Raw genomic sequence first — 12,421 nt, 5'->3', positions numbered from 1 at the left:
TCTAAATACAATGTACTTAACTTAATTTTTTTTGCCAGTGAAAAAAATCTGATGCTCCAGGGTGCCGTGATTCAAAAATGTTGGGGAACTACTGTTTTAGTGTTAGTTCCTGGCTGGTGTCCACCAGATGACAGCAAAGCAAATCCTGGGAAGCTGTGTCCACTGGAGGGATGTAGTTCACTCCCTCCTCTAACGGCGCCCTCCCTTCCTGGCATATACTGAAGTTAACTCGCACTTGCCGAGTCCTCAGTGAGAGATGACGGTTCATAAGAAAAAAACAAAAGACTGAAAAGGAAAAGACAAAACATAAGAGAAAAGGATTAGACATAAAACAGAAGAGAAGGGATAAACTGTGGTCACTAACCCAGAAGGAGGGCTTTGAAGAGGGAACAAACATTTTTGTTAAATCAGTGGACCAGAGCAAAAAAGACATTTATGTACCAACGTTTGATGAATAAGACTTAACAATGAGTAACGCACTTACAAAGGACAATGCAGGTTTTGGTCAAGTGAATGGTCATTAATGCTTCTTTTTGACCCTCCTGGTTAAAGCTTATCCCTCGCCCACTTTTCTTTTCTTCCATTTTTTTTTGTTCAAAGTAAAAAATTTATAGTTTGGAGGAAGCTTCGAATGGGGATTATTTTGCGTCTTGGGCTATGCTGGTTTGCGCTGTTGGATCCTTTCTTGGTGATAGCCAGGACCCCAAACACAAAGGCAGGTCTTGCAGAGGATCCGGTCCACGGAACAGCCAAAGCTCCAGCCGGGACAGAGCTACCTCCACAAGCTGACCGATGTAGAGGTTACTATGATGTGATGGGCCAGTGGGATCCACCATTTAACTGCAATGCAAGCAGCTACTTATACTGCTGCGGTACCTGTGGCTATCGCTTCTGCTGCCAGTTCAAACATGGGAGGTTGGACCAAAGTATGTGTTCTAACTATGACACCCCGAACTGGGCCAACACAGGGAACCCCCCTGCACGAGGTGAAGAGTCGGCTGACGACCCCAGTAAAGACAAGACCAACATGATTGTGTATATCATATGCGGAGTAGCTGCACTCATGGTGCTGGTGGGAATTTTCACCAAACTGGCTGTGGAGAAAACCCAGTGGATTCAGACGGACATGAATGTGTCCAGGTAAGGACAATGCAAATGCAGCTTTTGTGTAGAAAAAGAAGACTATTACAAGTTGTTTGGAGTGTGCAGTTCTCTTATGGATCATGGAAAATTAATGTTGCGAGAGAAAAAAAAAATTAAGTGATAACTGGTAAAGTGTTGTAGTTTTATTTTTGACTACTCTTTATTTAGAATTTAGAATTTCATATATATGTATTTTTTTGTAATAAACATTTGTTACTATTACAAGTTGTTTGGAGTGTGCAGTTTGAAAAACTAAGTTTCTGTTTTTTGAGTTGTCTTGATACAAACAAAAGATCTCTGTTCACCTTTTTTATATGATTCTTGTACTGCAAACCTTCCTCGGGCATCAGATTGCCTAGGGGTACATCGATTTCAGTTGTATTTCAGTTGTAGCTCTTGAGAGAGAGTATTTGTAGGGTCTCCTATGTTCTGATGATTGGATCATTTTGTCTCTCTAAATCTAAAAATATAGTGACAACACACTGCAGTAATTAATGTGTCAAAGGCGATTCCAAGCTCAATAATTAGTTTCCGAATAATGGTTTCAGGAATATTTTACTATTTTCAAATGGATAGTAATAATCAGTGCACTTTTTAAGGGAGAATGGTACAAAGGGTAAAAAGTGTAGCTATAACTTATGCCAGTTATGTCTCTAATCAGGGTTCGGCGCCCACCTGCAAACTATAAATTTGCGCCCACCCAAACATTACAAAGGGAGGGGTGTGGCCACACAATAATGCTCCCACTCCAAGGAGATTATTCTGGTTCGGGCGGCTGGGCCGTAAGCGTACGTTCCGTTTATTTTTTTGATCTGCGCATGCGTACCTTCCGCAATGCGCAGGCGCGACGACTCCACAACGCTCACGGACGGGTCTTTCCGTGCGAAAAAACCTGTCCGCAAGAGTACAGTAATTTTGGGCGGCATAGGGGCGTGTTGAGGGGAGCGGATGAAATAATGAGGGAAACTGGGCGTAAACATGGGCGTAAACATGGGCGTACACATGGGTGTGCACAAAAAATGTACGCTGCTACTACCGCTCGATCGGCGAAAGCACCGTTCATTTTGGACACAAAACAGACGGACACCAACCGCCACCTCAGACCACCCCTACAGATAACGCATGAGAGCGGACACCTGGGTCTGCTAATTAACGCTGATTACTACTCAAACACATACACCTGAATGTAATAAGCAATGCTGCAGTCTATTAAGTCCAAACCATTATTTCACTACCTGCAAGCCACACACAACACATTGGAAGCATATCTTTCTACACTTCTCTACATGTAAAGGTTGGTTTTATTTAAGGTAAGAATCTTTTTAAGATCAGCTTATGTATGCTAAGGTAGGTATTTCTAAAACATTTCTACACAATCACTACGTGTTTTCCTATACTTTACACAGCAGCACACTCAATCTACACACGTCGACATATGTCAACGTTCTCACTCTAAAACAAACATATGTTTTGTATTTATGATACAAATACATAAACCACATCTAACACCTACAAAGGATGTTTCTGCAATGTTTTCAGCCCATGGCCACTATTTTGCACACAATCTTTGTATAGCACCCAAAATACATTACTGTACCACTTTCTGCTCTGCTATGAATTTAATATTACTACACTCTGGATGTAAAATGTCACCAATCACATTATTGCACTCACATCTCTCTAACAAAGGATTCCTACATCTGCTTATGACACTGAGAAATCATTTTTATGAAAATGTGTTAACATGTTTGTTCACAAGCAATTTCATCATGTTTGTTCGACTCACACATCTTTAACATACCTGCACCAAGACATTACTGTTTTTTTAAGGAGGACACATATGCATTCCTACACAAATGTACATTTTGATCCCTGTTTGCTTACCTCACCCACTCCATGACGAGATCATTGTTCTGAACCTGCTTTTACCTACTAATGTTGGAGTTACCTCACCTGCACAGAAACTGCTTTCTCACCTATTAAGTTGCTCTGCACATATGCTGACACAAACTAATTAGCTGGGAAAAGTTGGATATGAACATGGGAATGGCCATGGAGAGGGTTACACATGGGAAACTTCTACAACACTTCAATAAATGCACAAAAATACCCTGGTCAGTAAGTACACATAAATGTATTATTTGTTTCACACAAGAAATTAGACATACAACAATTGTGTTTTCATTCTTAAAATAAATTTATTTGCTGTTCAGCATCACAGCTTAGTTCACAAATTTAATTTCAGAACGAAAAATTAAATATAACATATTGTCAAAAATAACAATCAACAACAACAACAGGTTGCATATCTCCAAACATGTGTTACGCTGCAAATGCAATGGTTAGAGAAATGTGGTCACCAGAATACGACCTGCAACAACCAGAGAGAATACTAAGCATGATACACACCACCAAAAATAAAACCTGCATTTCTAGAGGTCAAAATTGTTAATGGCGATAGAATATGACCAAAGAGACAATAAGTGAAAAGCGCAGGTTACGTATTGTGTCCGTAACCTGCGTACCCTTTATACCTAACTACGTGCGAACAAAAACGTAGCACAGCGTAGCGTACCTTTATTGTGTATTATACACCCAAGAACCAATACCTTAATAAGAGATTCCTTCGCAGTAATTCGTCTCTAATCTGCGAATATACCTTTAAGGACAGTGTCCGTAATATACCTTTATCGCTAAATGCGAATAACAGACACAAACCACAGTATAGAAGTAAGGAGATAAGAACTCTGCAAAAAGGTTGTATTTGAGTCCCTAATGGACAAAAGCGGGTTACAGGAATAGAAAATACAGGTTTAACAGGTAATGCAATATACTAACAATAAATATACTAACAGGCTCTACTAAGGGGAAGAGAAACAGATACAGGATACAATCATAATCAGCCACATTACATAAAAGGGGAATACGAATGTTTACCTTCAGGGGAAATAGCAAGCGCAGTCCGGTCGGAGCTCACTATGTTCAGGTTTGAACATAGTCCGGTCAATGGTCAGGGAAAGAAAGATGTGCCGAAGTGACCGAGGCAGCCCTGGGTCTCCTATCTTATAGGGTCAGAAATGGGAGGTCAAAGGCCATTCCTATTGGTCAGAGATCGTATGTCAGGTCCGCTGTGATTGGGGGGGTAAGATGATACACCTGGTTTGACTAGGTGCGGGGGAGTGAACTTTAGGAGTCCTTTGTTCGTTAGTATCGTCGGCAGGGATTGTAAACAGCTGTAGAAACCGGTTACATCTAGATTCCTTTGTTATATACTTTCAACCGAAACTATCTTGAGAATATGGAATTATGTCCATAACTATCGGGCCGTGTCTATTGCGAAATATTCGCAATGACCGGAATTCTGCGCATAAGAAACGGAACGGAACGGTACTAATCATGATACAGTCAGATGTATGCAGGGCTAACTAAGCTATGTGTGGCGTTCTAAACCTTTAACTATTTTATTTAGTGTCAGTATGTTATTATGAATTTATGTGTGATAGTATGGCTACTCTTCTGGTCCACTTTGTCACACATACTCAGGTATGGAAACTTTATTTGCGCAACTCTGCGAACCAAAATGGCGGCCATACTATCCTAAAATGGCGTGTGTGCAACTAGACTTCCACAGTCCACCCTTTAACAGTAAATATAAAACTGTTACAATACAAAACATTTTACACTGCAATACAGAAATTCATAATCCTAACAGAGAAATTGGGATACATGAATTAAACATATAAGGGGAGTAAACCATCTGCTCTCGGCCGATCCAGGATCATGGATAAACGATGGGCCGCATTTATCGAACAATCTACTCAGGGTCACGAAGGATAATGTACAATTTTGGGATAAAAATAAAAACGGGTGGTTACACTATATACAATTGTTTTTCAGATATGGAATCCTTTGGTAGGTATTGTTTGTGACAACAGACCCTTGAACTCGTTGTTGTCTCTCTTTTTGGTATGCTTTTAAGTATGTTGGTATTATCATTATCAAACATCCGGTCCTGGGTAATGTGTCAAGTTTATAGATTCTACCTTGACCTAAACTGGGACGGGTAACACACTCTCAGAACTCTGTATCGTCTGTCCAATGCCTGGCAGCAGTGCGGCGGCAGTATCCTTGACTTTGAAGATAAGAACGGATGGTGGTGGGGGACAAGAATAGGACCCACAACAATAGAGAAAACTGAGAAAGGAAAAACTTGTTAGTGATCCTTCCAACCTGTTACCAGTGGGGTGTGTCACAGTCCCTTTTGTAGCTTGTACAGGTTGCTTGACCTTAGCTGCTCTCCAGTCCTCCCGAAATGGTGCCTCTTAGCGATTTCTTTCTTTCGCCCTCGAGTGTAAGGACCTTCTGGCTTTCTGTTCCTTTGGCAGTAGGACGAACGTACCCGAATCTCTCTCTGCGACTTTGTTATTGAGGTAGTGCTGGTCAACAAGATTTGGGGTGGTTCTTTCCAAAGGTCTATCAAGCAACCTGTATATGGCAAAGCAGGGGAAACAACAACATCTCCTGGTTCATGGTTATGACAGTTCACAACAGGTGTCAACAAAGTCCCTTTGCTGCAGTTTTCCAGGTGTGGATACATCACTTGCATTTGTGGTCTAGGATCTCCTTGTGGGATTACCATAACCTGTGGCTGCCCGCCAAGCAATGTTTCGATGGGGACAAATGAGGTGGAGTTCTGAGAGTGATTCTACTACTATAATAAGAGATTATGGGGTGTACCATCAGTCCCTAAAGGTTCACACATGATTTAAACCTTTCATATATATATACTTGCATACTCAAGGGTGCTTCTGGGCTGCCATATCTATACACACAAACGTCAACACATATATATATATATATAAAAAAATAAATAAATAGAATGCTTCTAGAGTGGACTGTACAAAGCCAATTTTGTATTACCTGCAGAGGATCCTGCTGGAGGAGGGATGTGGAGATGGCTCTGTGGGAACAGCCGTTGCAGTTTCTTTCCCCCAGACAAGTAAGGCATGATCCTGTCGTCTTACCTGTCTGTGGGCACACCAGTAATTTCGGACTAATTTTCCACATACCTTCCCTGTCAAGACAAGTCAGGCCATGGGCTATCTCTATCCTGACAGTTTGGCATGTTCTCAGAGTCACTGGTTTTCCTTGTCCATCTTTCTATTTCTGTCCACATCCCTTCGGCTTCCAGACTGCTTCTCCTGCAGGGGACACAAATCTTGTATTTCTATGTGAATACACTGACATTTACAGGGGGAACACAAACATTATCCGCAGAGCGCATGGCTCACCCAGCTGCCTTGCCAGCATGTTCATTATCAAGTGACACTGAATCCTTATCGAAGGTGTGGGCTTTACACTTGATAGCAGCCACTCTGTCCGGCAGCTGTGTGACTGTCAGGAATCTTTTAAACTTACAACGCTTGCGCCACTGGAGTGCCAGCTACTGAAACAAAACATCTGAGGCGCCATTGGGCCTAAGATCTTCTGCATTACCCCAACAAACGTACTTGGAGTCGGCATGAATATTGGCTGTTTTTTCTCTCAGCCCGCAGTACTACTAATGAGACTGCTGTCGCTGAGTGAGACGTCCAATGGGTTCAGCCTCTACTATGTCTTTTCCACCTATTACGGTATAGCCAGTGTACAATTTTCCCCTCTCAGTGTTGTGGAAAGAACGAGGGAGAGAAAAAAAAATGAATTACCTCTTCCAATGGGTTGTTACCACCCTTTGGGGGCATGCTGCAAAGGTGTGATTCAAACATGTCATGCAATCATATTCGTCTCGGCTCCCACTAAATTCCACCATTCCAGCAACCTCAGCACCAATCCACCCTTTGTGCCTTGGCGGGCACACCTGGTAAGAGTGTTGCTGGGTTTACAATATTACCCATTTTACTGGTAACATCAATGCAAGTTCCCATTTAGTGAACTTGGCTGATGAATATTTTTCACATGTTTAGGCAGAATTTTAGGAGTGTCCAGACTATATGAGGAGCATAAACAGTTAAAACACACCCCAACACCACATTCTCAGTTTTGTTTACCAGTAGTGCTATGGCAACTACACTGTGTAGACAAGTATGAAGTGCTCAAGTAATAGGGTTTAATTGTACACTGCAGTACGACATTGGTCAGGCTGGCATCACCAGGTTTCTTACGTCACTATATCTGTCGCCCCCTCAGCAGGTCTAATATTCTAAATCACATGGTCTCTTGTGTCAGTTTTACCCATGGCAAAAGGCTGTAATCAGGCCTGTTTCTTCTTCTTTACTATCCACATCTGTCTGTGAAGACATGGGTTTTGCGATTGTACCTATTTATATGTAAATGCGTTTTACAACCCTTTTCATTCTTTGTAGAAGGGGAATGCTTTGTGCATTACTTGGACTGCTTTTCACAAGATGGTGGCTGTGGTTGCCCTGGGTAACATTAGGAGCAATGCTTAATGTTACTGGGACTTTGTTCAAGATTTACTGGAAAAATATATATATTGACTACTCGCTTTATGGGGTACCGCATATTCACAATGGGTATTTCTCTGCTGGGAGTGCGACAGATCTTTCAAACTATTTTTCTATGATTTGTGGGTTTATGGTTACTAATGTGTCCCAGATTTCCCCCCCCTCCCCCCCCCCTTCTTGTTCAGGCGCAACCGCAATCCGTCCTGAGATACCTTATGTCCTGCCTCAGGAGGATACACCAGAAGTTGTCTATCGCCAACTGCTGGTGCTGTGGATGAGGAAAGGACATAACAATAGATCATTAACCCATTGTATTGGTATTTACCCATTTGTGGGCCGTAAGGACAGTGTGCGATCTTGCAAGACCCGGGGGAGGGGCTTGGTGGCTCTCTGAGGTTTCTGGAACAGAAGAGTAGGGGAAGGAGAAAAAAATTGGAAAAAGAGAGAGAGAAAAACACAAAAAAAAAAAATAGAAAATATTTATGACAGTAATGTGTACATTTATTTTCAACAGGAATTTTTTTTTTTTTTTTTTTTTGACACCAGGATTTAGCACTATGGGGGAATTGGCTCTCAACTATTTGGTTCTTACCCTTTTCAACTCCTGTTCTGATTTGTAAGCCCTCCCTTTCTGTCTGTTTCCCAGTGTGGTTGTGACTATGGGCTGTGTCTAGGGGTATTTAGCTAAAAGTTCTCTTTTGGGAACCTTGTTATTTCACTGGGTATTTTTACAGCTCAACCTCAGATTTCAAATGGTGAAGCTGTACTTTGGGGCGCTATACTTTCTGTTTTTAACAGGGTTTCTATTGAAGCTATGGTTGCCATTGATCCTGTGTCCTTCCCATCTTTAGTTCAAAGGGAACTCGGTATTTGTGCTGTAGTTTTTAGCTACCTTAGATGGATTTGACTCTATAACAGTGGAATACAACATTAGCCTCTGAGGACTGTCCAGCATATCTTGCACTTCTTGTGTAAGATTTCTAGGAGTGTCCAGAAATACCCCATCAGGGGTGTAATAGATGACACATCCCATTTTACATAGTAAATCTCTACCCAGGAGGTTAGTCGGGGCCGCTGCAGCCAACAGAAAAGAGTGTTTGGTGTGCAGAGGCCCGCTTGTAACATCTGCTGGTTTCGTCAGTGGGTAATGCTGTAATGCTGTATTTTTCCTGTTACCCCAATTGCTGCTACTAATTGCTTGGCACAACCTAGACCAGAAGGGAATGTTGTTAACGGGTTTGATACAAAAAAAACTTTATATTTAAACTATTCCACTTACCCATATCTGAGGCTCCTCCCTCAGATATTGTCTTATGTTACCTGGATGTGGGGTGTATGTTTGTCCTACTCCCTGTTTGCATATATGTGTCATGCTTAGGGCGGCGTTGGCTACTAGGTGGGGTTATGGCTATGTGTTGAGACCTACCTGTCTTCTCCCATTGTGTCTCCCAGTTCCTTACATATGTGTTATGTTTCCTATGGTTACTTACCCTGCAATGTCTGGCTATGTGTCCTTTGTTTCCACATTTGAAACATACCATTTGGTTTTGTCTTTCTGTCATAAATCGTTTGTCCAGATCAACAGCAGATTTCTTTAAAGTGTGTATTGACATCTGTCTGCAGTTGGGGTGAATGGTTTCTATGTTGGTTCTCAGATTTTCCCTAAGACCTTGTATCAGCACAGAGACAATCCCTCCCTTAAGATGTATGTTGTCCCTGGGGCTGGGGATACCAGAGTGTTTTGGCAACGCCTGTAAGGCACGGTTGAAATATCCGCTGGTGGACTCACCATCTTTCTGTGTGATGGTGAACCCTAGGGTATTTTTCAACCGTCGCTGGGAAATATACACCCAATTGTATATTTATTAGGCGTATATTTTCCTGGTTGCCCTGTTCAGTTAAAATCTTATCGCCCTCCACACCACTGTCTCGAATGAACTTCTGGACATCTATGTGTGAAGGGAGGCAAGCTCTCAACATGTATCGCCAATCCTTATTGGTGGGCTCATCTGAATTTCCTCGCTCCCTTACAAATTTCTGACACTTTGCCAGATCTTTGCTGGGATCAGGGAAATTTTTGATGATTGAATGACGTTCCAATCGTGTCCATGTATTGTGCATGTCACTATCCTTTACAGGCATTACCTCATCCCCGTCTCCCCGTCCACAAGGAGGTTCCACTGTGTGCAGAGGGTGGATCTGTATCCCCCCTGTACCATTGGACAACATCCCAGGAACAACTATCTCTGTGCTGTGTTGTGTGTACTTACCTGTGTCTCCAATCGTGTTCCTGGCATCAGCCATCTCCTCGACCAGAATGGCAGCAGCAGCTTGGGCTGTCTCAGCCTCTCTCTCCTTTCCGCTAGCTTCGCAAGGGATGGCTGATGTCAGGAATCCCCCTTGTGAATCTGTATCTTGCTTATAGGGGGTAAAAACAGTACACAAGTTATTCATTTTCGGGTTATTTTTGGTTTCACTTCGGACTTGAATTGTTCCCTTTTTTTTTTACATATTGGTGAATGGAAACATTCGTATTCCTGTGGCTGATTACACCTGCATCTGACAGATAATTATGTTCCCTTTTGATTGTACTTTCCTTCTGCCACAATTTAAGAATTTCTATGTGCTTCTCTCTCCTTACGACTGGAGAGTAGACATATTTCATCTTTTACTGCTGATAAGATTTCTGGATCAAAGCTACCAACACTGGGAAATTCTAATTTGCTGCCTTGTGTCATTTTTCTCCATTTATTTTGGTAAACAACTGCGCGTTCACCGTGCTCACAGCACATAATAAAAGCCGCCGATCCTTTTGATCGGCTTGCTTCCTCCCTATCTGACACGTTATCACAGCGTGACCCGTTATTACCCATAATTACAGGAATAAACGTTCACAGCTAATAGATACCGGTGGGTTATTACTTGTCTGAGAGCTCCCCAACCACTCACTTCTCCACACACTGGCACTATTCCGCAATCAAGCGTGAAGCCCAATATGCGAGGTAATGTTACTCAATCACCAAGCTCTCAACTAGCCGCGCATGTCTAGTTGACCTACAAGGTGCGGCCTAATTTCTCCAGGGCACAACAAACTTGTTTTCTTGTACCCCCAGAAACTGGATTTTCTAAAGTAGCTAATCGGATCGCTGGGTTCCGATGTATCTTCTTGTACCCTCCTAGCGGATCAGTTCCGCTGAAGGGGCAGTTCCTATGTGCACGTCGCCACGTACACCCTGTCCTAACTGGACTGTCCTACACTGGACTACACTGCGCTTGAGTCGTGCCGTCACACACCCATTCGCCTCAGTTATTTTTCACACTGGGCGCTATTTACACCTTGGTCTTATGCTTATTGTTGAAATATTTCTGTACAGAAAATCTTCCCAGGCTGGTAGCTTTTCACTAGATACTTATGCAGGTATAAATCCCTTATAATAAGCTATAGGAATCTATTAAAATAATGCTTGAGTAGCTTGTTTTTGAAAAATGAACAAAAAGAAAAAAACTTATTTTCTTTTATTAATCACCGCCTTATCCACAGTATATTACTATACTGTTTAAATAAAGCTAGTGGTTCAATACTGTTCACCTTTGAGTTCCTATGTGTGCTGCATGTGCAGTACCAATGAACAGCCACGTGTGTACGTGCGTTGTTCACAGGCCGCCGATGAATCGGCCACCCACGTGTTCTATAGTGTATTTGCAAGGTTGTGCTCGAGTTTCGCTATACGCAGTAATTGCGCCTAAATGTGGAATAAATCCCTTAACTCGTCCGAAAGTTACGTATCAAGATGCGAAATAAATCCCACACTTAATCCGTAAATCACGTACAAAGATGCGAAACTTTCCCGATATGGGCACGTGCGCGCGCACCTTGCGTAATACACAATAGACGCTTTACGTTACTGTAAAAGGCCCAGAACTTATCGCCACGTGGCGGAGTCCTTGGCCCTGCAGTAACTAACAATAAAAGTTATAGTTTTGCACAGAAGGGATCCTCTATGTACTATAATAAACACAGACTCCACGTGTGCGAACCTTATCGCACGTGGTACATATACTGTAATAAACAAGCAACTCAAGACACTATACCCCGTTAAACTACTTGTGGCAGGCAGAAGTACAGTTTACTAAACACTTAGATGTGATATGCTTTAAACACGTGGCTTTCACTTATTGTACTCCGGGTTCAACGGACCCGGCCTATCCAGCAATGGATAATAATACTTCCACCCTTTTGCTGGTATAGGTCGGGTCGCACGCCTGGTACTGAGTTCTGGAATGTGACGCGGCCGGACGACAGCCCCCAATTGTTAATGGCGATAGAATATGACCAAAGAGACAATAAGTGAAAAGCGCAGGTTACGTATTGTGTCCGTAACCTGCGTACCCTTTATACCTAACTACGTGCGAACAAAAACGTAGCACAGCGTAGCGTACCTTTATTGTGTATTATACACCCAAGAACCAATACCTTAATAAGAGATTCCTTCGCAGTAATTCGTCTCTAATCTGCGAATATACCTTTAAGGACAGTGTCCGTAATATACCTTTATCGCTAAATGCGAATAACAGACACAAACCACAGTATAGAAGTAAGGAGATAAGAACTCTGCAAAAAGGTTGTATTTGAGTCCCTAATGGACAAAAGCGGGTTACAGGAATAGAAAATACAGGTTTAACAGGTAATGCAATATACTAACAATAAATATACTAACAGGCTCTACTAAGGGGAAGAGAAACAGATACAGGATACAATCATAATCAGCCACATTACATAAAAGGGGAATACGAATGTTTACCTTCAGGGGAAA

General features: G+C 42.2%; 1 pseudogene; it reads left to right on the top strand.

The window, feature by feature from the left end:
* Positions 1–631: 631 nt before the first annotated feature.
* LOC146027236 (protein shisa-9 pseudogene) lies at positions 632–1,144 on the top strand (annotated as a pseudogene).
* Positions 1,145–12,421: the final 11,277 nt, after the last annotated feature.

Source organism: Crinia signifera, chromosome 8 (genome assembly GCF_055691185.1).
Source record: "Crinia signifera chromosome 8, ASM5569118v1, whole genome shotgun sequence".
Classification (NCBI taxonomy): domain Eukaryota; kingdom Metazoa; phylum Chordata; class Amphibia; order Anura; family Myobatrachidae; genus Crinia; species Crinia signifera.
The sequence above is the reverse complement of the archived record's forward strand: the minus strand, read 5'-3'. Positions and strand labels throughout refer to the sequence as shown.